Consider the following 26142-nt stretch of genomic DNA (forward strand, 5'->3'; position numbering starts at 1 on the left):
AATGAAAATTAATAAAGGTTTATCATGTTGATATAATCATCCTTATAACAAACATTCCAAAAACTAAAATTTACTACTCCTTAAGTTTAAGAGACTATTTGGCATAACTGATGAAGAATAATGTAGATTCGATAAAGCTGTATCATTTATAATCTGTATATGAGAATTAGAAGTATTTTGAATCGGTGATTCTCAACCGCTGGTCCTCTGAATGTTTTATGTTCGCATGTCATTTTTTCAGGGGTCTGCGAGGTGTAACTAGCATTATATTAGATATATATTTATATACATATACATATATCAAATGATTCAACATCCTGTAAAATCTATCACACATTTTTAGGGGATCTGTGAAGATTTAAAAACTAAGCTTTAGACTGTGTCGATGAAAATGACTAAACTCAGCTTCACGTGCAGACCATTGTTTAATATATTTATGACAGTATTAATTGTTAAAGTACACCATACTAAAGATTACAGAGCTCGGTAAGTCTAAATGTGTGTAATGATAAAAAACAAGAGTCGGGTTTCGATATCAGGAGTGGGCATAGGAAATTGTGCAGCTTTGTGCTTAATAACTAACAACTTATGGTGGAGCTCTAAACTTCATACTTGGAGAAGGTTCGAATCCATGCAATACCTTTAATCTGTGGCATGGATGGTTGGCGGTAAGGCACTTATGACTGGTTGCCTTTCTCTACTCGAATGATTACATAATAGCCTTGATATTTCTGACACAAATACTACCACTTACTAGCACCGTAAACATTTTATATCATTTTGTAGACCACTCATCTAGTGTACAAGCAGTGCAGGATTTATCCCAGTCGAGAGATGTAGAAAACTGTATTATTACACTTTTAAAATGGAATTAGTTATGCAAACGTTTTACTAAAATAAGGAAACCAGTTTTCACAAGTTCGACACCAAACAACCAGTTTTTATAAGGTTGGGTTTGTTTTGAATTTCACGCAAAGCTATACGAGGGCTATATGCACTAGCCCTCTGTAATTTAGCTGTATAAGACTAGAGGGAAGGCAGCTAGTCATGATCACCCACCGCCAACTCTTGGGCTACTCTTTTACCAACGAATAGTGGGATTGACTGATACATTATAACGTCCTCACGGCTGAAAGGGCGACCATGTTTGTTGTGACGGGGATTCGAACCCGCGATCCTCGGATTACGAGTCGAGTACCTCAACCAACTGGTCATGCGGGGCCAATTAGGGACTACTAGCGCAGATAGCCCTAGAATAGCTTTGCGTGAAATTCCAAACAAACCAAATCGAAAAATCCTTAAAACATTTCCGAACGACGAGGTAAATATGTACGCACTTTTTGGTCATCAGTATTTAGTTTGAAGCCAGTGAAAAGTCTTAGAATACTTTCTACAATTTTTAAACGTTGGTGATGCTGCAGAACAACTCGTTCTAAATGTTATAGCTGAGATCTGGGAATTTTAGCAAAAGTTTGTTTGCTTTTTGAATTTAGTAAAGGAAGCCATCTATGAGCAGAAACCTCAACAAGTTTTTACTGACATTAAATACAATATCTAAGATATAGCTATTAGGAAAATATCAGTATTTACTAGCTTCTTCAATACTTATTCTTGACCAAAACATACATACACATATATAAAAGTCAGTGTATTTTGTGGTAAGGCTACTGTTGTTGCTAGGCGACAACATAACGCAAAACCCGTTGTTAGAATGCAGCGACAAGGTTCGTTTCATTTTGCAAGCTTTGTTTGTTTGTTTTGAATTTCGCGCAAAGCTACTCGAGGGCTATCTGCGCTAGCCGCCCCTAATTTAGCAGTGTAAGACTAGAGGGAAGGCAGCTAGTCATCACCATCCACCACCAACTTTTGTGTCTACTCTTTTCCAACGAATAGTGGGATTGACCGTGACATTATAACGCACCCACGGCTGTTTGGTGCGACCGAGATTCGAACCCGCGACCCTCAGATTACGAGTCGAACATTTTGCAAGCAGCCAAATACTAGGGCTCGCTTTATTAATGGTCTATGTCTAAGCAATAACAGTATATTAATTTCACTCAACATAATATATAAATTTAAATAAACTGGTAAGGATTACGTTTCCATGAAGATTATACAGCTTGAGTATGGAATACCCTAGAATTGAAAATAAATCACCTGTGATTATGTAGCCATGAGTGGAGAGTAAATACAGTTATGATTTTTCGAGTACAATTAATCAAAACGTTAATCAGTTGTACACAACATAAAGTTATACATGATATGAAATCTATAATTGCTATGAATAGCATCTACGATTTGCAAACAAAATTATTATGTGAAAAATAAACACAGCAATTACTTCAGAAATTAACTTTTTAAATCTATATTTAGTTTATCACAGACAATAAATAATAAATTAACGAGTAATAAATTCTATAATGCAACTCATCTGAATTACAAGTACAAAACTTTTTGGTAATACTATTTCTATGCTTATTATTACATATAATTTCATGAATATGAAAAACAAATACATTTGTTACTTTTTGCAAACCGTTTGTAAACATTCAGTATTTTAGTTTAGTCTATGTTTACATAAATTTCAAAACCTATTTTCTACGTTTCACACTAATATGAGACGTAATCAAAGCTTCATCATCTACATATCGTTGTTGTACTATTTAGAAGTATACTTCACAAATAATTAATATACACGTTTCAAATGAAACCCTGTAAGACCTCAAATCTTATATCTATCTGACCTCTGTTTATATTTCTACATCTCGTTATTACAAACCTTTTAATAAAGTAACCAATAACTTTTTATAATTCATCTATTATATCATCAAGTATAACGGCAAATTGGTATTATATGATTATTACGATTTAAATGTTTATAATTTTGCGCAACCAAAATTATGATATTATTATTCTTAACACAAGTATCATGTTATTACAGAATTATCACTGGCAAGCACTGAAATACAAAATTGTTAGTGACAATATCAAACCTCAATGAATAGTTCTGTTTGTCTATTAATGCCAGTTAGTAACAAGTCTTAATTTTTTTTTAACTCTGAAATTTTATTAATATTTAATAAATTCCTGGAGATTTGGTTCATTATATATATATATATAAATTTAGTCTTTTCTATCGTTATATCTTGTAATTTCATAATATTTTCTACCTACATTATACTTATGATTTTTCAATACCTTACTATTTCCACTGTAATTGGAAATTTTAAATGTATAAAGAAATCACACAACAAACAACCGATTTTTTTTTTATAAGTCATCATGCTTTATGCTAGTAGAAGCAACACTGTGTATAATGACTTTAATAACACCATATTAATTTTCACCATCACAACCATCTGTATGTGACATATACATATATAAAAGCCAAGTTTTACAAAACTATTTTTTTGGCACACCTGGTAAAGCTAGTATATACATTTATATGTATTTAAAATAATGTAGGGCACAACAGACATTTGTACCAGCTGTTTCTTTTTTCTAATGATCAAGTAATAGTTATTCACAAGATATTTTTTAAAATAGAAAAAAACATTTCTATTATAATTGTGTTTAGTTCATGAATTAATATATGCTAAAAGCTTTAAGAATTTTAGCTTTACTATCATATGTGAATTGTTTTTTCTGTTTATATTAGACCTGAGTTTCTTTGTGAGTGTCTTGTTCTAAAATTCATCTTGTCTCAGTCTGCAGAGGATTATTTTGAGAAGACAATTCTTGGATGACGACCTCATTTTCTTCCAAGAGCACATTCAAGTTTTTGTTCTCAGGAATAAACTGTTCATCAGTGGCATTCTTTTTCTTATGGTATTCTAAAACTTCTGACATTTGATGAGAAGGATTAAGATCTTCCTGTTTTTCCATAGAATATAGACTTTCTGAGTTTTGTTAAAGTGGATAATATCTGAAGTAGTATATTACCTGCAACATGAAGAAATACATGAATTTAAAAATGTACTTATACTAAAGCATCTTATAATGTAACAGTTACAAACTATTACAGTGTAACAATTACAAACTGTACATAACTGATTTAAGTTTAATAAAACAACAGAAAACATGCACAATACTTTACTGAGTTTATGGTGAAAAAACAAACTTGAAGTTAATATTTTTTTTACACTGAAATTTGTTTTCAATAAGTACTTATCTCCTCTCACCCACTCTCTACCCTTCCTCTCCACTGATATGCCAGTATTTGTGGTTTCTACCTGCTATTGTGTTAATATTTTCTTTCACTGAAACTGTATTTCTGAGAGGTACATACTTCCTCTCACCCAAAGCTTCTTCAATTGTGGAATGTCCACAAAGATGGCTTAAACATCTTGCTAATAACATGCTATTCTGTTATACCTCATCAGTTTTCTGCCATCTCAAAACGTGCTGATCATGGGACTACTAATCAATCTGTGCCCTTTATGTTAGTGCAGCTAACTCCTTCTACTATGTTGGAGTAATTCTCACGTTGAGAATTGGGAGGTACAAACCACAAACACTGGCATATCAGTTGGGAGGAAGGGTGGAAAATAGGTGAGAAAAGATAAGCACTTATCAAAAATACATTTTCAATATATAAAAATATGTTAACTTCCAAAACGTTCTTACTTCCTTTTACCCCAAGCTAGAATCCCACATTCCAAAGGTAGAGATATCAAATAAGGTGGAAAGTAACCACACTAAAAGAAGAAATGTGCAAGTATATGAATGAAAAGCACACTAGTGGAGTATAAAGCTAGTTCTGGAACAGATATGTTCTTTACTTAGTAATTAACACAGGAACAAAAGGAGGATGGAACTAAATTGGCAGGCATCAAAGCATTCAGAAAAAAAAGAAGTACAGCCTTGAATCAGTGAAGAAATGCTGTAGAACCATGATTTGAAACAAGACAGAGTGAATAAATGTGGAACGCCTGGTGTGGAAATGACAAAGGGCTTCTATAAGCAAATGCCTTAGGTTACAGAGTTATCAAGTGCAATCCAATTGGGCAATACATTTTATGGAAATGTCTTATATAAGATATTGAGAACAACAAGGTCACTGTCCCCCTCAGGTAAAAAAGATCCAGGGAGAGCACCTTTGATACATAAAATGAAAAAACAAAATTACATATTTGAGTGTAGTCTTCAAGGTTTTGATAACTGGCTCATTGTTAACAGATATGTCATTCTTCATGCACATATGTAGCAGGCTGTAGTACCAATTGTAGTGATAGAAAGCCATGGTGTAGTGCCAGAGAAAATGAAATAACTAAATGTGGTGAAGGGCTGCAGGACCATGAAATATATATGAATAGGACAAGTGCAGTCTACCTGGGGAGAAAAAACTTCCAAAGGAAGTACTTTGGTATGTATCACATTATGCTAAGTGAGATTCATCTGTTCAAAAACATCCAGTGGAAGCACTTTGCATACATTTGTGAGATCAACAAGTGTAGAGTGCATGGATAGAAAACATCTACCTGGGTAAGCACCTTGGGATATGTGGATTATACCAAGTACTGTCTCCCAGGCAAAAACATTTAGTGGAAGCGTATTTTATAAGATGTAGCAGTCTACCCAGGTAACATGCTGGTGGAAGCACCTTGGATATGTATGATAAAACTAAGTACAGTCTTCTTGTGCAAAAAAAATGTCCAGGGGAAGTGCCTTTGGATCTTGAATATTGTGTTATTGTACAATCATTGTTCTGTAATAAATAGAATGATGAAAGCCCTCTTCTTACTGAGTGAGTGCATGTGATATATAAAGTCCTACTTTGTCTGGTACACAAAACCCACTCAGAAGGAAACCAGAAGAAGCAAGGACTCCTGTGCTCCACTAGAAGAGAAGGGGGACAATATGTGTTGAGGAATCCACACGAATGACATTCTAGAGACAGTGAAATGAGTGTCTGCAATTTCTTATTTCGAAAAAACAGAAAGATCCCAACTGGAAGAATTACAGGTTGGTAGGGATGGCTAGAAATCTCCATCTGGTTTACTCATGAAGTCCAAGAGTGACAGTTCTTTGTATATTAAACAGTGATATATATATATATATATATACATACATACATACTTACATACACACCACCAGATAACTGGTTTGTGGTCTTACAAAACCACCTAATCAGAACAGTGCATTTGGGATCCTGAAAATATTATGTAGATCAACTAAATGAGATGTAAATATGTCAGCTTACCCCTGTTAAAGGTGAACAGATGTGTGTGTAATCACCACAAGAATAAGGCTATACTTGCTTGATGAAGAAGACACATTTAGATCATACAGAGAATACACAACAAAGATACTGGAAATTGCTCACATATCAGCCTGAATGATCTCCTCCAAAGGACAGCAAATTCAAGCATTAAAGCCATAATCAGAAGACAAATGTGGTGTGAAGAAACATTATTTAAACAATGACCTTACCTAGACAAGTCAGAATATACCAGTCATATGAGTTGACAAATCCAACCAGTAAATGCAATAAGTGACAGATCACTAGAAATAGAGGAATTTCATGGAATAGACAGGAATATGATCTGTGAAAGGAGGTAGAATGAGCTACATAGCATAGCAAGAAACAAGTTGGACAAATTATCCAATCTGGATTTGAAAGGGAGTACAGATGAGAAATGAAAGATAAGAAAAGGCTAAACAACCTTCCCAAGCAACCAATGTCATGGGAAGGAAGCCCCAATCTAGATAGAGAAAACACAGGAAGAATGGTAAAGGATGCAGAAAATATTAATGGCATAAATAACCCATGCTAGGAGGAGGAGGAAATACAACCAAAGGTAAAGATGGTACAAGTAACATGCTGCAATGGATTCAGAGAAAAACTGAACAGGATATAAGGACAATACTGAGATCGAAATCAGATGAAAGGAATGGAAAAGGAGAGAAGTAACCAATGAAGATAAGGTATTCCAGAAGTTGGAGAATGGAAGTTGTTTGACATAGTAGTCTTATAACTAGCAGCAGTTGACACAGACAAATCCTGATCAAACAACCAAGTGAAAAACTGGGATTAATGACGAATAGAAAGATAGGATGGGTGGAAGATACAGAGAATGGACCAAAGACTGAAAAAAAGACCACTGTTATTGGTACACATACAAGGAGAAAGGTACAAGCAAGGAAAGATGTTACACTAGGGGTGAGTACTTAAGCTAAGAAAAAGGACTAATCTAAAGCCACATGTGCAAATTGAAAGTTGATAACATCAGACTGCAGTTGTTGAAGGAGAGACTGGGACAGATGTGAGGGCAATGGCTGTTGCTTCACCAGGGGATCTACATCTATTTAGGCCAATATGAAACAACTAGTAGTATACAACAAAGAATGGTCTGGAAAAGGGAAAACCTCTGGAGAGGAGTCTGATTGAAAGGTAGATATATAAGTGAAGACTGCTCCAAACCTGAATGAATTTATTTGTTTCAAGAGCTGAAGTGTGTAGAATCACAGACCAAAAGAAATGAATTTTGATATTCCAGTGAGTGGCAAATACATTTATATATGTGGTGTTTCTAGTTAAGAAACCCACAAAAATATTCATGAAAGAAGGCACACTCTGTGGGGAGCACCTGATTGGGTTATCTTAAGTAGTCAGCCACCATATTTATGACACCAGGAATGTGACACACCAAAATCACTATATTGTAGTCATGGCCCCAGTAAAGAAGTTCCAACAACTGAAATAACAGAGATCTGGATTTGATTTCTCCTTGCATTGTGATATAGCCAACAACTGTAGAATAGTGAGAATGAACCATTACCACCCACCATCTCAGAAGTGGAAGGAAACGATACAAAGTCTGAGAAAATGCCAAAATGTCTAGGATGTTGAAATGGAGAGTGAAACTGCATATCTTTGACTGTATATATCTTAGGAGTTAATAAAATTCCCTCAAACTACCAAGAAAGCATTGGGAAACACATGAAACTCCAGAAAAAGTGAAAAATGGGAAACTCTACTATGCTCAGTTTCTTGTTAAGCCACCAAGCAAGGTTGGCTTTGATTCCAAGAAGAAGAAGGACACTGAGATGGTCCAAATAATTGTGGGGAAAGTTCTATTGGTTGTGAAGCATCCACTGAAAGGAACACATGAGCTCAATGCGAAGAAATGAGAGCTTCAAAGGAAGCCCACATCCCCTCAGAAAGGAAAAGAATCCCTCTCACAGTAAGAAAAGTGAAGGTAGGTAATCAAAATTGTAAACAACATATCCTTAAGCCAACCAACAGCCTCTTTGTGTAGAAGATCTTGAACAGACTAGGGAAGATGACTAGAAGGAGTATGGATTGGGGAAGAGCAAAACTTAAGGCAGAAACCTTCAGCTAGAACCCATATGACCCACAGAAATGTTGTGATGTCAAAATGACATATAAATTAAACATAAACAGATAAAGTACTCATGACTAATGAAGAAACTAAACCTATAAATTTGTAGATTCAGCAAAATACATAAAAATAATGAACTAACAAAACTGTGAAATTTGTCCTAAAACATAAATCAATAAGCAACACCTAAGTAGAAAACCACTAGGGGAATTTAGAAGATAAAAGACATAAATATAAAACTGCTTTGTAAGTCCACTAAAAAAATCAATAAAATGAAAAACCATAAAGAATTATAAAAATCAAATTCATCAAATACTGAGCATGAAAGACCAAATTTATAGTGTGTGGGAATTAGTGCCATTGAAAGAAATTTCCATTCAGTAGTTATATCCAACCTCAGAAAAAATTGTAACAGGAAATGAAAAAAAATTGTTGGTCAAATGTAAGAGAAGAACTCAAAAACCAAAGTCTGTGCTTCCATAGCAGACATTGTTAACCCCGAGATGTGGGAACTAGTGCCAAAACCACTGTCTACAGTCACAGAAAGTACATCATTCACCATGTTACATCTTCAATTCATAGGAACACATTAGAATATGGAAAACAGAAATACTTCTAAAACAAACAAAGAGGAACAATGGAAATCAAACACAAGACCTCAAATTTCTTGATATTAATATAAAGTTGTGATCAATCACAATCAAAATTTTGTTGCCAACTAAAGAAGGAGTTAAAACACATGTCTACACACTATAATACCAATTGATAAAGTGAAGATTATTACAAAATAGTAGAGGGAGCTAGCTGCACTAGTATCAAGAGTGAAATATGTTTGCTAGAGCATACTCACATGATGAGCACATATTTTGAAACTGATAGATTATAAAAGTCAAGTCCCTTAATTCCACAAAATAAAAAGATGTATTGATGTTGGTAATTTTTGAAATAAATATCAGCGTTGCTCATTTCTTAAATATTGGCCAATACTGAAACAATAACATAATATCATATTTATTTGTGATATCAGCAGAAGTGTAATAAAACAAAACTTTCCTTGTGTGACAACAAAAATATAGTTTTCACTGAAACAACAGAGCTTTGAAAGCATTCTAAAAATTGAGTTTAAGACAAAAAAAAAAACAGAAAACTCTCATTAAAAGTTCAATGCATAATCTTTTCCAAGAACATGAAGCTAAAGTTTCTTTGGGCAAAGTTGAAAGAAATTTAATTTTGACAGATAAAATAAAACAGTTGGAAGTTATCATGGATGAACAGGAGCTGCTCAGTGTGTTATGAGGTAACTTTGTTACTGCTTGCTACAATGACATACCTCCTGAAATAAAGAGATGCTCACTTAATGGTGAGTTCAGGTATTTACAAGCACATTTCACCACCTGCTGGCATTAAACCGTGCAAATGAATATTCATTCTTTTCTATTTTTTCAAGGTTGAGACAGTTAACAACCAGCTAAATTCTGAGGAAAAAGAAAGATAAGGTCACTGAATTTCACTGGCCTTTTCTGCATAAAGGTTATAAATCATAGCATACTGTGTTTTTTACAGTTTGAAAAAAATGTCATCATAGGGTATTCTACTAAAATTCATCTCATTTTTTCTTCTGCCTTCTTCAGCATGAAGATTTTTTTGGAGCAGTAGGGCTCAATCCTTTCACTTCAGACTCATGTAACTTGATAGAAATTTGTCGTGATTTCCACTTGTGCTACAATTTATACACTAACTCTACAGTTTCTTAATGTATTCTCTCAAAAACTGGTAGATTTTGTTAGAGATAATAAATATCTTCTATACAAAGAATAGCATTTCTTCAATCAAGTTGATTTACTAAAAATGTTATTTATCTACTGTAGTTACTTGTACTCACACTCTTATCAAATCGAATGCAAGGTGATTTTCATTTTAAGTGAAAAATACTATTCTATATCTTACAGTTTTCACATTTCATTTGCATAATTTCTAAAGGATTATCAAAAGTTCTTTAAGGTAAATGTTTATATGATATTTTTCATATTTTATACAATATCACTCACTGTAGTTATTACCATAAATATACACTGCAATGAAATAGTTAAAACCACGAAATAGAATAAAAATATATACTTTTATTTTTTTGTATAATATTGTTAAAGATTTTTCTTTTGTTAAGTTTGTAATTTCAGGTCTTTTCCTTTTCACATACAGTTAATTTTGAATGCTTTACTTTCATTTCTTGTTCTTTCGTTATCACTTATTATTGATCGTGACACAAGTCAATGGTGTCTTCAAGGTTTACTACAGCTTTTTTTTTAGACATGCATAACGCTTTAGCCAAACTTTCATTCTGTGCATAATATTGTAAGCTTTGAGAATGTACACAAAGTATGGTGTATTTTTAAAATATTTAAACCTTTTAATTCTAGACTTTAAAACATAACTAATACATAATTAACTAAACTATAACAGTAAGAGATAAATACAATTTAAATTGTATTTCTAACTATAACATATTCAGGTGAGAAACAGTTGCAAGTGCTATCATCAATCAAGCAGCCAAAAATACTATAGTCAGTTACATATGATGACTACTGCATGCCAGTTTCAAAATAACTATTGTTAGGTTTTGGTGTAAATTGATATTTTTTCTAATTACTATACACATGTGTATGTAACATCTAGGTACAGGCTATAAAGTTCAAACAAATCTGTTCAAGATGGGTATGGCACCTGTTAGGGGGTGAAACCATTCATTACTTGTTTCAACTGTATTCATTCACAACTCTGTGAAATGTATGAATCAAAAGTTAACTTAGTATCTTATAGTATATCTGTGCAACTGCCATTTTATTATTAAAGATACAGAGTATCAAAGGAGAGAATTTTTATAGCTTATCAGTCAGCTGGCAATACATTTGAAATTTTAAGTAGCTTTTTAAAGATTTCTTTTGAAATAAAGGACTTAACACTAATGTAACATAAAACTTTGAACCACAACATATGATATTAATTTTATTCAGAAATATTGTGACCAAAGATGTTCAATTAAATTTCAAAAGTAGCATGGTGACTTGCACAAAAAACTGGTTAAAGCATTAAGTTGTTGAAAATTGTATGTGAAAGTAACCACACATGTATGCAACACAGTTATACAATGACACACATAATGACTAATTTGTATTCAGTTTTGTTTCTGACTAGAATTGTTCTGGAAACATGTGGCGAAAAACAACATATACCTTACATCACTTAAAAACAAAGCATTTTTATGAACTTTTATAAATTCTATATCCACAAATAAAAAGTATTAATATAACTTTGTTGCATAAACATGATAAATTTATAGTGTTTGCTCTTGTGAGGTTCCATTAAAACTTAATTCAGGAATTTATATAAATTTTTGTTCCAAGCAATCAAAACTAGTTTGTAATAAACTAGTTCTCTGATTTTAACCTTTATATGCAAAAACGGCCCGTCTGGGTTGAGAAAATATTTTACATATTTACATATATTAAATATTTTTAAATATTTTTACATATTTTCTCGACATCACTGATTTTAACCTTGATGACTCAATGAAAGTATAATTCAGAATCTCAAAACTGAGTCATCAGCTTTGTCCAAAGTTCAGATATAACTTACATGTAACAAGCCAGGAATAAATGTATACTAAACTAAGGGGAAAAATTAACATTTTTTAACACTCAAGTATCTTTGTAATCAAGTCATGTTAAAGGAATTATCATTATACTTCCTTTATTTCAAAGAAAACCTTAAAATAGAAATCTTAAACTTAAGTCATGTTGTCATGTGATGCACGAACTTCAGAATCTTAACTTTTAATCCCTATAATATGAATGCTTCCTCCTATACACCATACTTCTAAGTATAGACAGAAACTAGATTACCTGCTATATGTACATATACTTTTTCATACTACTTAAGGCCAATTCTTCCTTACTATAAGAAATAATTTTTCCTAACTCCTGACAGATGCTACACTTAACTTCCACATTTAAAGCATGAATTTTGAAGCAATATCACATTTATTTGACAAACTTGTTTATACAGTGCTCATTTTGAACTATATAATACTGTCAACTTTCCTAAATTAGTGGTACAAGGAAAGCCATTAAACAATTAGAATTTGAAGTGTTATGATCATAGGCCAAACAGAAACAAACTCTTTTGAACCTTCACACAGTTTAGTTGGAAAGCTAGATAAATTAATGCTTTTTGTGGTATTAATCTAGTAACTTATATTTTTCTAGTATTTCAAAATGAATACATGTAATTTACAAAATTTAATTTGTCTACCCTTTTCATGTACAAAATTCAACAAGTGTTAGCAAGTATAATATACAGATGACAAGACTACTATTAACACAACCAATTATTAAAATAAAATATAGATTCTTATCAGATGTGCACAGGTATCAAAATCATCCCTATGACAACAAAAACAACAGCAAATGAGGATTTACACAAAATTCCTATCTCTACATTTAATAGACTGTAATAAATATTTTTATTCAGAATACTATTAAATTACCTATGTCAGAAGACAGAGAACACAATATTATTTCAGTAACAGTGGCACTATGACACTTTGCAGAGCATAAACAATCAATAGTCAAAACTTGCTATGAAGTTTCCTTTACATGTAGTTCGAATCAGTGTACTGAAGAGAATTAATAGCAAAAGAGGCCTAATGTATGTTCTCTGAAAGTAAATGTTTTGACATTAGTTACAGATAACATTTACATCATCAGGTATCAGCTGTAATAAGATTTTGAATAATTCATCTGAAAATGAAAGTATTATTAGTTTATGCATTTTCACTTTCTTTTGTAATCCTTGGTTTCTTCCTTCAAAAAAGCATTAATATCCCCATATTTTAACTTTTTAAGTAAATTTAAATTCTTATGGAAAATTCTTTTCCATACTAAATGTTTTTTTTAACAATGCATAACACACAGCTCACATAAGAATACTAAATTAACTATTAATCTTACCATAAACATTATTCCAATTGGATTTGTTTGTTTGTTTTTTAATTTCGCACAAAGCTACTCGAGGGCTATCTGTGCTAGCCATCCCTAATTTAGCAGCGTAAGACTAAAGGGAAGGCAGCTAGTCATCACCACCCACCACCAACTCTTGGGCTACTCTTTTACCAACGAATAGTGGAATTGACCGTAACATTATAATGCCCCCACTGCTGAAAGGGCGAGCATGTTTGGCGAGATGGGGATGCAAACCCACGACCCTCAGATTACGAGTCGCACGTCTTAATACACTTGGCCATTCCGGGCCCTCCAATTGGAAAACTGGTGAAATGGAAACATATAGTAAGCATATGATACCAAACTTCAGGATCTGAGTTTGCATATCAAATGAACATGAAGGTGGTGTTTTCCACAAATATTGCAATGTAATATATTGTTTACTTGTATTGAGTAGGTCTCTTCTCTGGGTTGAAATAGCAAAATATAAACTGAGCTCCACGTACAGCATCATACATCCACTGTTCACACATAAAACATACAGAAAATGGTACAATTTTTGAATGGCATTCATGAAATTATTCACTTTTTTTTAGAAAATAGTGAATATTAGTCATGATGGTTTGAAAATATCTCAACCTTAAATCTTATGTTTTATGTTTAAATTGTGTCAGACGTATTGACCATCAATCAAAAATAATCTAATAATTTTATGCTCATAGAAAATACCAATACATCTACATCTCAAAGAAAAAGTAATCTTGTCCTTGTTTTCAACTTGAAGAACCTTATTTGATTTCAAGCAAAATTAACAAATGGGGTTTAAATTAGATTCTTTTTTCATACCAAAATACTGTGAAACCTTCCTCGTGGTACAATAAACACATACTCAGTCACTAAAACATAAATAAATGCCACTACAAAGGAATGTAGTATGAACAGCTTTCCTTAATGCTTTGTAAAAATGACCACTAATTTCTTTTTTTCTTGAGAAAAGCTAGAATTTACTACGTTTTTTTGCCATTACCAAATCACCAAATAAATTAAAAAATAGTAATCAATATTTTATAAACTTTTTGGTGAATTAATAAATACAGGACCATATATGTGGAATCATTCTCAATAATTATTACACTTGTCATTACACTTTTAATAAAACTGTGTGAAGTAGTGGTTTTACATTTTTTTTGCATTTTGAATTCTTTGAACTCAAACAAAAAATAAATACATACTCACTTATTATTATTTACATGGTCTGTCTCCATTGAAATTATCCACAAGGTCACAGTAAACCAGTGTATTACACAGAAAATAAAAAAAGCTGTTGGACTGTAAGAAGCAAAAAGAGATAGAGCAATTGCACATGAAGTAATAAAAAAAATCTCCAGAAAAACATTGTTACTTTTCCTATCCATGATAAAGCATCTCGACAAAAAATGTCAGATAATTAGAGAAGTTGCTAATGAAATCAGAATGGAAACCCAAGAAAGAATTGCTATACAAAAAAGGAAAAAGGCATGATTAGAGCTATGGTCAAACAATAAAACCATAAAAAATCAGATAGAAAATGAAAGAACAAAAAAAAGGCTGTAATGTTTAACTTAAACTTCAAACAAAATATATATACATCACAATGTTTAAATGCAAATTATGTAGAAAACACAGAATAAAAGGACAACTTAAACACTGACAATTTAAACAACAATATTTTCTTTTAAACTTTCAAATATTCAAACACATAAAATGTGACTGATAATGTGTCTAGATTATCACCTCTTTTCACCTGTAGTTTAATACTTTTAAATAAATTTTAAGATATTAGTTTTTGTATCAACAATACAGCACTGTTTCTATGGCTTGTGTAACTTATCATTGTACCTATATTCCTTTTTAATAAGTTCAGACTTACAACTACAGAAGATCTGGAAAACATTTTATTTGCTAATAATGAGAACTTGGAAATCATTGTCTCTTTGTGATCGAATGGAAACTAACAATGATATAATTTTGTGTACCAATAATTTGAACATGTTATTAATTATGTTTCAAAAACTGCTTGAAGTCATTTTGTAGTATCTGAACATCTTCAATACAATTACAAATACAAGAGATTTTACTGTCATCAGCAAATTTTACTAATTGGGCCCTATCAATATAATCAACGTAAATAACACTAATAACAAAGGTCTCTTTGAGTTTTATTCCTCTAATGACGTTTGTTCCCTCTCTGTCAGCCTACCTACAATCCAAATAACTTTTTTAAATTCCCCTTAACATGAATTTCTTAGCTAAATAGTTCTTTGAAAGCTCATCTATCTCGTACAATGGCATCGCTGGAACTGTAAAAGTGAACCTATATCGTACATTTAATAACTAGCTTGCAAAATATACATATATTTTGTGAATAAATTAAACATTTATTATGATAAGGAATAACAAAATCTAGAATATAAGCTTACCTCTCCAATCTCCATTAAGAGGGTATGGACTCTTAGCCTGAATGTACAACTGTAGCAATAGTTGTGGAGCAGATTCCATAAAGCTCTCAAACACTCGTAACCTGTATGCTTTTGAATCTTCAGAAAGCATTTTAAGGAAGAAATAATTTGCCATTGCAACTGGAGCTCCTTTTTTGTGTAAAGCTCGCAACTTGAATCCAATTGACATAGTTTCAATATATCTACAGTAGGTTAATAGGAATAATTATAATTCATATATACACAATTACAGCATCTAATGAACTCTACATACCATATACTTTAATTTTTTACCTCACAGAAGAGTATTTAAAAAGCTTGCAAAATAGTTTCAAATCTGAACTAATAAACAGACATATTTGTACTAAAACAAATCAATCTTAAGATAACCTGGGGGGGGGGGTGCTGGAAGATGTTGTAGCATTTGTCGTCTCTCAATCCACCAATTCAAAAGTAGAGAATGGCATGTAGCATTAGTAACTTTGACAAGATAACCAAGTTCTAAGCACATTAACAAAAATATTAACATATATTAATTGTAATAAATATTTGACCATTAATCAATTCTTTGGGTTAACTTAAAGAATATTTTCTTTCCAATAATGAAAAATGTATTCATTTAACAACACCTGATGTAGACCTATACCTAAAATTAGTTGTTGCATTGTAGCATACTGTTAAAAAGAATGTTTTCTGTGCATCCTATCAAACCAACAATTAAGTTTCATTCAGTTTTTTAAGTATATGTCTCTTCTTTTAGCAACTATGCATTGTTTATCTTCATATGACATATTTACTTCCCATAAGGCCTATGGGTTATAGACCAAGATCCTTTTTTTCAATACACAATTGATCAAATATACTTTCAATTAAAATACACTAGGGAAAAAGTAATTATAGCCATGATGTATGTACCACATCAAATCGTCTTTTGAATAATGTGTAATAGCTCTTTAGAGAAATATCATTAAAATTGTAATAAAAAACTACATTATTATATCATATAGTTGTTTATGTAATTACTTGCCCCCCAGTGGCACAGTGGTATGTCTGCGGACTTACGTACTAAAATCCGGGTTTTGATACCTGTGGTAGGCAGAGCACTGATAGCCCATTGTGTAGCTTTGTGCTTAATTCTAAACAAACAAACAAACAATATAATTACTTTGGATACGTTAATATTAATACGATTAGTATGAGTTTGAAACATGCCATTGCCTGTACGAATATATAAACACAAATTCAAAGAAATAAGGCATGGTGTTATAAATATAACATAAGCATAATGTACTTAAAAGTAGGTTTGTAGTTTGGTACTAAAAATACATTTACACGTGTTATATATTCAACGTAAAACTATGTAAACATTTTCATTATTACACCTTATTCAAGAACAAACGCCATGCAATTATAAAGTTTACACTCATAGCATAATGCATAAAAAACAAAGTTATGGTACATAACAATAAAGTAGCCTTAGAATTCGCAGTGGATGCTGCTGGCTAGTGCCTTCCATCTGGTCATTTATTCAAAATCAGAGATGACAGCAAAAAACTGAGAAACTTTGCCATTACAAAAAAAAACAAATGAAAAAATACAATATTCCATTGCCAAAACAACAATCATCCTCAGTGGTAATTGGAATATACTAAAGGCTGACCCCAATAATCAGCAAGCCATGACATTCAAAAACTTATAAACTTGAATTAATCAAGATAGTAAAATAATTTGATAAATCACAATGATAATATTTCAATTATTTGGATTATTTGAGTATTTTAAAACAGTTACAACTTGGAACCCCAAAATTTTCATTCTGTTAACTGTGTTTAAAAAAATGTGTAACAATAAAGAAAAAGTAAAAAAAAAAGTAGTTGAACATTTACTTCAGCTTGAAGCAAACGTATTTGGATGTCATGTTTCAATAACTTTACAAATTTCTATGTCCAAAAAACAATTCACACAGCTTTGAAATGTGTATTTTAAATACAATGAAATATATCAGGCACTAGGATTTCCTGAAACTACAATTTATCTGGCTTTGTAACTAAGTTATAAAAGGGTTAATATTCTACTACTGCTTGAAGCAGCAGTTTTCTCTAATATATGTCAAGCTTTTCTAGTGAACTATCTTAGACAACCAAAACTAAACAAGTTAAATAAAAATTCCAGTACATTAAAATATGCTATTTCTATTATATATAAATATATATACAGACTAGTGGGCAGGAGAAAATAACTGGCTTGAAATTCATGTAAACATGGGCAGACCTTTCCTGATGAGTTTTACAAAGTCACTGATACTTCAGAAAAATAAGAATGTTAGAGATTCAAATTTCATAACATTCTCTCTGAATATGTGTAGTTTGAGTTAAACTGATTAAGAAATATAGCAGCTGTATTATTAAAGTTATACAGGAGAGAATGTAGCTATGTCATATGACAAAAGTCATAACTAAATATATAGATACTTCCTATTAAAATTGAAATTTAGATAATATTAGAGCTTGAATTACAAACCACACTATGATGCCAAGTTTAGTGATAGTCTTTTAAATGCATTTTAAATGTTACTCTTTAAAAATATTGTGATGTGCACTTTGGCTCATCCCTCTGCATTGAATGAAATTGTTTAAATATTTTATGGCAATATTCTTTTCAGTTTTTATCACTGTACTCTGTATCACTAAACAACAAGTCTCTATTCAAAGTAATAAAGCACAGAAAGATATAATTACCAACTTCCCATGGAGCTGACATAAATAACACAAATTGTATCATATTTCACACTTAGGTTCAAATTTTAGACATTTTATATTATTAAAGTTTCTGGTGGGATTAGCTGAAGATCTGTAATTTTTATGTCAGTTACTATTTTAAAAAAAGCCTAACAATACATTAAAAACATACATAAACGTATTTTTTTAGTATTCACTGCCTTATTGAGTTTTATGCATTCCATAAAAATTCAGACATTCTGCTAAACCTTCCAGAAACTCACAAATTTAGTTATCTTTACACAATTTTTAAAAAATTGTGGCTCTCAAATATGCATTTTGGAACATGAAATCCAGCAATGGAACAGAATTTCACAAAAATATTATAATGTATCCAGCTCTCTAAGTAAACTATACGTAGGTTTAAAAAATCTGTTCAGAACACTTTAAAGAAATGAAGAAACCCTTCCTGACTAAAGGAAAATAGCAGGAACAATGAATGCTAATTGTAAAACTTGCATAAAGAAACTGCTCTTATGACTGATTGTAAAAATGACCACAAACTATGTAAGTTCATTAGTACAGGGTGGCCTGTAAGTCCCTACCCATCCATATATCTTATGTATCCAGTGTATTTGTGTGCTGTCCCTCATTCTTGCTGCAAAATATTATGTAACAATATGCTCTTCAAGTGTAAATGGGTTTATATGGGCCATATTTCTCTGAAAATAAGAAACAAATGTATAATGCATGCATAATTGAATATAACATAATAATATATGGATGGGTAGGGACTTATAGACCACCCTGTATATAATTTCAAAAATTGGAGAGAGAAAAATGGAAACCTTCTCTGGTAATTTTGAAAATTTTATTGATATCTCAGCAAAGAAGTTATAGAGTTCAAATTTCAGATTTAGCCTGTGCATGTGTAGATTCTGGTGCATCTGCTTCTTTTAGAAGGCAGGAAATTTTAAACAACTGCAACTAGAACTCAAAGGCAAAATTTGACAAAAAAAAAGCTTAAATATGCTACATAGTTCTATTTGCAATTAAGAAGTTAAAAACCTAGATAACATAAAAATGTGAATTATCAGCTATGTTTTCCTGCCAAATAAGTAAGTGTACATTAATGCTAAAGTTATTTATTTGAATTTCAAATGTAGATCTTTGACCCAGTAATATGGAAAGAACTAAGCATAACAACTTGAATTAAAAATAATAATGTGAAATCATGATAACAATATTTTGATCATTTGGATACAAAATATTTGAAAAGTAAGAGAGATTAACTTTGCTTAGCTGATTTTTTGTTAGTTATGTCACTGAGTAGCTGAATAAACTTGACTTAATCAAAAATGAATATGAGAAATAATAATGGCAATAGTTCTATTACTTAGACAATATTAAACCAAAAATAGGAGTAAATAGAAACACAAATTTTGAATAGTTGATATTCATGATATTAAGTGATTTAATTAAATTATTACTTTATTTGACACTAATCAATGTTATACTCACTCTTAAGTAATTGTCTATACTGATTAAATGAGCTAATTGTCCAACTCTACATACACCTCAGTCAGTCACATAATAAAGTTTAAATGTGGACTTTCAAAACTAGTTATCTTTAAGTTTCTCCCTAAAATGTTGTTGTTCTAAAACACACACAAATCTTCCAAAAATATGTTCTTTTTAGCTTTTAACGATTTTAAACATTTTAAACAAATCAACTCTAGTTAATAATATTAAATGACAAAAAGTCAGCTGGTTTATTGAGGTCATCTACCAATCAGAAATGCAAACTTAAAACAACTATAATCTACTTACCTATAAAAAGAGAAAAAGGTTCAAAAACAAACTGATAGTATACCTACAGCCGTAAAAGACAGAACATTCCATAAGATTCTATAACTTTAACAAAGAAACGATGTTTATATAGAACAAATTATGGGCTTCCAAACCTTAAACTTTTACTCTTATTATTGAAGTTTACATTTCTAACCCTTTCAATATAGCATTCAAACATATCTTACATATGCATATTATTCAAGCTCCTATGAATTTTAAACATCTGAATCGAGTTAATTTACCTTACATTTCATAAGAAAAAAATGTTTGCTTATTTTCTCAACTCAAATGATTTAAACCAAGAAATTAAATTTAGTTTCAAGGTGTATGATAATTAATAGTAAAATATGCTAAAGTTTACAACCAATTTTGAGTAATAGCCTATTCAGTTCAGTGCTAGTCAAGTCTTCTCCACAGACTAGGTTCCTTTATTCGATTTGATGTTATGAAAAGATATTTATCACACCTTCTGAAAGAATAAAAATGGATCCTAAAATGTCTCAATACCAGAATAAAAGGAAAAACGTTCACAGAAATAAAAAGTTTTTCCACTTACTAAACGTACTGCCTAAGTCTACTTTCAAAGAATAATTCAATGTCAAAATCATTTTTCAATTGCTTAAAAAAAATTTGTAAAGCCTATATATTAAATGCCTTTTTTTTTAAACTTGCAGTTACTTAGTTTAAACATTAGGTTTCTTACTATTCTATAATTGTACATCCAAGTTTAACTAAACTTACAAAAACATACAACTTCATTCAAAATTTACTTTTGCATCACTTCTTTTTTCTTATAGTATCAAAAATTACCTTAATGCTGGTCCCAACTGCAGAATGAGTAAAATTACTCGAACAGCCCATTGGACATGAGACTCAGGTGCCAAATATTTGTCATAATCCACATAATGAAAAGGACTTGAGAAGCCTTCATCATCATTAAACACATAGCAATGAATGCTGAAATTGTCATTATTAGTGCAGGTAAATTAACAAATAAGAGTTAATCCAAAGTACTACAGATTTCCATTATAGTAATGCCAATAACACATTGCCCAATCACTACCTGTGTCAAACAAGAATAGTCCAAGACGAAATAAGAGACACATAAAGTTGTTTGCTGTAAACAAGAGGTCATCCTCACTTGGTGTACAATAAATTCCATAGCCCTTATTGGTCATTTCAGTACTTTCCAGTTTCTTATTACTTTCAACACTATCTTAACAATCATGAGTACGCTGGATATACATCACCTTTACTCAGCCAAAACATTGCATTAAAATCTTGGGAAATAAATATTAAATCTACGTGAAAGTAAACTATGTAGCAGCTTTTTTTTTTCCAAAATCACAACTTGTTACGATTCGTTGACCAACTACAAAGTTATAAAAGTTTCTCAGTGGTGTCTTCTAGTATCTACTTTGAACCCCAACTACAGAAATACTTGTAAAATAAATAAAAGCTTACTGATTAATCGAAATTATGATTAAACTAATAAATCTCAAGAAAACAATAAATTAATAAAATCAGTTTCAGTTTATTATTGTTTCCAATTATTACATTTAGCCAAGAAATCAAAATAATGCCATTATTTTCAGTTGATTTAATGCTGTTTAATTTAAATCTTCTGCTGGTGTAATTTCTATAAGCAAACTTGTAGTGAACCATATTTGCATTTGGCAGGGGAAGATGGATTTCACAAAGTCTATACTCTCTTGCTTCATATGGTTTTTTGGTAAGTATTCCCTATAATGCAACAATGGATTCTAAGCAGGTTCCAATAACTTCAAACACAATAAAGGTAGTGAGTGTGTATTGTCTCTTCCTGGTTGTTGTTTTTTTAACATACAATAAAGTTATGTACACACAATGTGTGAGACACCTGGAGATCAACCTAGATTAGTAAAGAAGTTGGAAGAGGAAATTAACAGGTAAAACTCACCACACTAGAGCTTCTATGTAGGTTACAATGGTAACTTGAGGGAGGTCAATGCCAGAGATAAATGAAATTGCCCAATGAAATATATAAAATTGAAGTAAAATGTTGTTGATGTTTTTCTGCCAGTCTGTAAGATATGCAAAGGTCAACATTAAAAGGAGGTAAGAGAGGTTGTATTAAGCCTAATTAGACAGTATGTGACATTAGAAAGTTGTCAATGTGACTCACTCAAAAAGGAATGCACCAGACAGATAAGCTGACTAATACAACCGGTTAAAGGGGATAAGTACCAAGAACAGGAAGTAAGCTATGGGGAAAATAATCAATGATCATGCCCATGAAAGGGGGTGGTTTTAGAAGGATAATAACAGACAATCTTAACTAGACATAAAATACTATAAGAAATAGAAATATTGCAAAAAGCAAAAGTATAAGAAAGAGAAATGAGATAAAAACAACTGATCACTTTCCCAAGCAGTCAAAGTCTTTGGGTGAAATGAATGGTTAGGAAAAAAGCAACAGGCAAGAAAAGAATGTCTGAACAAAACAATCACAAGCAAGTAGAAGGAGCAAACAGTCAAAAGAAAAATTGTGCTGGACAAGAGTCAAAAGCTTTGGATAACACTGCTTGAGAATTCACAGGTGGGGCTAGGACAATAGAAAATGGGTAAAACATGGGTACTGAAAGTTGATGTAATGTAAGATGTGACCACAGAAGTTTCAAAATGAAATAGTAAGAGATGACCCAAAAACAACAAACAATAATTCTGACAAGCCAAAATGACAGGTAACTCTAGTATTTTTATATGCTTCACTTGATACTTGAAACCAGAGAGTGAGAATGCATTGAGAATTACTTTCCTAGGAAAGGATGCTATCAATGTAATGATGCAAAATGGAGGGAAGAAGGTAGGATGGAATACTCCAGACAACATTGAAATAATCAAGCACTCATAATAGGTAGGGAGAAGAAAATAAATGGAAAGGCAGAAGAGCATAAGAGGTACTGGAGGATAATGTGCTCCAGATCTTACAGAGTTCTTTGTGTGCAGGAAGAAATGGCAAATTAAAAATCTATACACCATGAATTCCATGGTGTGAAGACTCAAAAGGGGTCGTTGAGCTCACCTAGTATAAGATGGAAGAAAAACCTCAGGAAGATTTCAAAGATACACAAATCACAGAGAAGAGAATAGTAATAGGATGAGAAGAAAGAGCAGCTGGAATATCAAAAGTAACACAAGGGTTTTCAGTGAGGTGAAATAATAAGAGTGCAAAACAAAGACAAAGGAATCAGTGTCAAGAATGGACTCTGAGGAGAATTTACCACTAAATGTTCTGATGGCTTGAGTAGTGGAAAGGAGAATTGCAAGTAGAAATGATGAAGAACATGAAAAGGTAAGCCCCGCAGAACTCTTTAGATCAAGTAGGCAATGAATATATATATATATTTGTGATCTAGTGGGTCTGAGAAATTGTAAAAATCTGCAAACAGTAGTGCAGTGAGAAAAAAATGAGGCAAGACTTAGGTCAAGGAGAAAAAAAGGAAGGGACCTGACATCTGAAAGAAAATCATCATGAATGAGGAAACTTCATGAAACAAAAATACAAGACAAACAGTGATAGTAAATAAAGAAATAAAAGCCAAAGGGTTAAACAAAACTGATTAGGTAAAAAGATTAAAAAAAAATTGGCATAATAATGAAAAGCCACAGTAACAATGGAGAGATAGAGAAGGAGTAAAGATAAGGCAAAGAAAATCAGATCATAAGAAAGAAAGAAGGAAAAATAGAACTACCTAAAGCAGAAATAATAAACACATAAGAGTGGAGTACAATAATATGGAAAAGTTGTAACCTTAAGCTATAGCAAACAAGTCATGAAGATGTAATCAAGGACGATTCTAATCAAAACCAGATTTTCTGGAAACCAATATACAAGCAGCAGTAAGATGATGGGTCCCATTCAGAGGGATAAACTACCATTATTGGTGGATCATCTCCAATACATGATCAGGCAGCAATGGGAAAAAATAATTCATTCTGTGGTAGGAGGAGGGTTCTATACCATCAACATCTGCAGAACGACAACACCCTACTCTCAACCAAGTGGAAGAGAATGAACTCAGGAAAAAACCTCCATGGTTCACCAATCCAGCTGCTAGAATATGGGAAGTGGTAATGATTTCTATTCTCCACTAGAAGAGGGGGGTGTATTGGACAGGCTTACCCACTCATAAAGTTTACTCTCAATATACATTCATCTATCAGCTCATCAATTTTCTGCAGTGAAAACCTCTGCTCACTCTTGCTGCATAAATCATTTGGCCACACCTCTTAAAGTATTAAACTTATGTTAGTAAATATATTCCAGTTGTTGAATGTAAATGTAGTATATTTGAAGTACTATACTTTATAATGTAAATTAATACAAGAACAAGACTAGATAAAAACTAAATGGCTACTAGTGCATAGCATTGCACTGGCAATAAACATCAATATTATTTTACATAAAAATTTATATATTTTACTATAATACTGTAAAATTGTTCTAAACATGCACTGTAAGAAACAAAGTTCTGACAAAGTCTCAATATAATCATGAACCACTGAGCCTTAACAGTTCATAAATGGTCATGACCAGTCTTTTTTTTCTGCATGACTGGATAATTATCATTATTGTTCTCTTCTGGGACTGGCAAGAAAAAAACAACAACATTGGTTTGCTTTCTTAAGACCTTGCTTTTTTTTTAAACCTGGATTTACCCTACTTAGATTTCTCTAATTGGATAAATTATCTCTTTAGTGTCTCAAAAAAAAAGTTTCCACATAAAATATAAATAACTTTGGCACATGCGGGATGCCGATTTTACATCAACAATTTAGTATGAACATATAACAAAGACAAACAGGAAAATAAACCATAGAAATATTAAAAATGTGGTGACAATTCATCGGCTAGCTTTAGTAATACATATTTGTTTACGTGGGTGAATTTGTATTCTCAATGAAGACAACAAACACCCTTCTGATAAAAGTTAATTGATTCAACCCAGCATTTCGGCTTACACCTTTATCAAGGGCCAACGAATATCACAGATAACAAATGGAGTAGAATGGAATAGAATACAGTGAAGCGTGCTGTAAAATATTGTTAAATGGGTTAGAGTCGCTGATCATAATGGTAGCCCGACATGTCCAGATGGTTAAGGTACTCAATTCGTAATCCGAGAGTCACGGGTTCGAATTCCCGTCGCGCCAAACATGCTCTCCCTTTCAGCCGTGGCGGCGTTATAATGTTACGGTCAATCCCACTATTCGTTTGTAAAATAGTAGCCCAAGAGTTGGTGGTGGGTGATGATGATTAGCTGCCTTCTCTCTAGTAGCTTTGTGCGAAATTCAAATCAAATCATAAAGGTAAAAAAAATAAAATTAGAAAAAAGTATAAAAGAGGCCAGGCATTGTACCTATGGAAGGGCTCCCGTACTGAATCAAAAGAGATATCTTAAATTTGTTTCGCAGAAAAGATTCACAAGTTTAAAATTTTCATTCGATAAAGTTTCTCATTGGATGCACCATGTATTTCGATGCAATTTTCAGTGGTGATTTCTTTATTGTCAAGATTGCTTTAAACGTTAATAATAAATTTATATTCAATTTTGTACAAATTAAAGGTGATATAGGCTTCCCAGTGGCACAGAAATATGTCTGCAGAATCGCACTACTAGAGTTTTGTTTGGGAATTTCGCACAAAGCTACTCGAGGGCTATCTGTGCTAGCCGTCCCTAATTTAGCAGTGTAAGACTAGAGGGAAGGCAGC

At 32.0% G+C, this 26142-nt stretch overlaps 1 long non-coding RNA gene across 6 annotated transcripts; it reads right to left on the minus strand.

Annotated features, from left to right (window-relative positions):
* Window positions 1-1905: 1905 nt before the first annotated feature.
* On the minus strand, window positions 1906-25169 carry LOC143229211 (uncharacterized). 6 transcript variants are annotated; one of them, XR_013015749.1, is made up of 5 exons: window positions 21198-22318; window positions 20367-20856; window positions 15802-16022; window positions 14579-14671; window positions 1906-3942 (listed from the first exon to the last, which is right to left on the minus strand). It is a non-coding gene; the product is annotated as an uncharacterized LOC143229211 (long non-coding RNA). The 6 variants fall into 6 exon arrangements; XR_013015746.1 differs by lacking the exon at window positions 14579-14671 and having other exon boundaries at window positions 1911-3942; window positions 20752-20856; XR_013015744.1 differs by lacking the exon at window positions 14579-14671 and having other exon boundaries at window positions 1912-3942.
* Window positions 25170-26142: the final 973 nt, after the last annotated feature.

Source organism: Tachypleus tridentatus, chromosome 10 (assembly GCF_004210375.1).
Source record: "Tachypleus tridentatus isolate NWPU-2018 chromosome 10, ASM421037v1, whole genome shotgun sequence".
Classification (NCBI taxonomy): domain Eukaryota; kingdom Metazoa; phylum Arthropoda; class Merostomata; order Xiphosura; family Limulidae; genus Tachypleus; species Tachypleus tridentatus.